Genomic DNA, 653 nt, shown 5'->3' with positions numbered 1-653 from the left:
TGGGTGTTGTTGTTGTATCCACTTAGCTACACTATGTCTTTTGATTGGAGAGTTTAGTTCATTTCCAGTCAATGTTGTTATTGATAATTAAGGACAGACAGTGGCCCTTGTTTATTCTCCTGTGTTCAGATACTTTGTCTTTTTTTTTTTTTTTTTTTGTCTTCTCTTTCTTCTTTCCTTACTGTCTTCCTTTTAGTGAAGGTGATTTTCTCTGGTGGTATGGTTTAATTTCTTGCTTTTTATTTTTTGTGTATCCATTGTATGTTTTTCAATTTCAGGTTACCATGAGGCTTATGAGGTTACCATGTTTTAAACTGATAACAACTTAACATTGATTGCATGAACAAACAAGCAAAAAGAAAACTAGGCCAGGTGCAGTGGCTCACGCCTGTAATCCCAGCACTCTGGGAGGCCAAGGCAGGCAGATCACTTGAGGTCAGGAGTTCAAGACAAGCCTGGCCAACACGGTGAAACCCTGTCTCTACAAAAAATACAAAAATTAGCCAGGCATGGTGGCATGCACCTGTAGTCCCAGCTAATCAGGAGGCTGAGGTAGGAGAATTGCTTGAACCTGGGAGGCAGAGGCCGCAGTGAGCTGAGATCACACCACTGCACTCCAGCCTGGGCGACAGAGCGAGACTCCATCTCAAAAA

General features: G+C 42.3%; 1 pseudogene across 1 annotated transcript in view; it reads right to left on the bottom strand.

Annotated features, from left to right (window-relative positions):
* The window catches only part of LOC105549774, a 105,021-nt pseudogene that overhangs the window by 94,472 nt on the left and 9,896 nt on the right, over positions 1-653 (bottom strand). The window lies entirely within an intron of this gene.

This window comes from Mandrillus leucophaeus, unplaced genomic scaffold (genome assembly GCF_000951045.1).
Source record: "Mandrillus leucophaeus isolate KB7577 unplaced genomic scaffold, Mleu.le_1.0 Scaffold456, whole genome shotgun sequence".
Lineage (NCBI taxonomy): Eukaryota > Metazoa > Chordata > Mammalia > Primates > Cercopithecidae > Mandrillus > Mandrillus leucophaeus.
The sequence above is the reverse complement of the archived record's forward strand: the minus strand, read 5'-3'. Positions and strand labels throughout refer to the sequence as shown.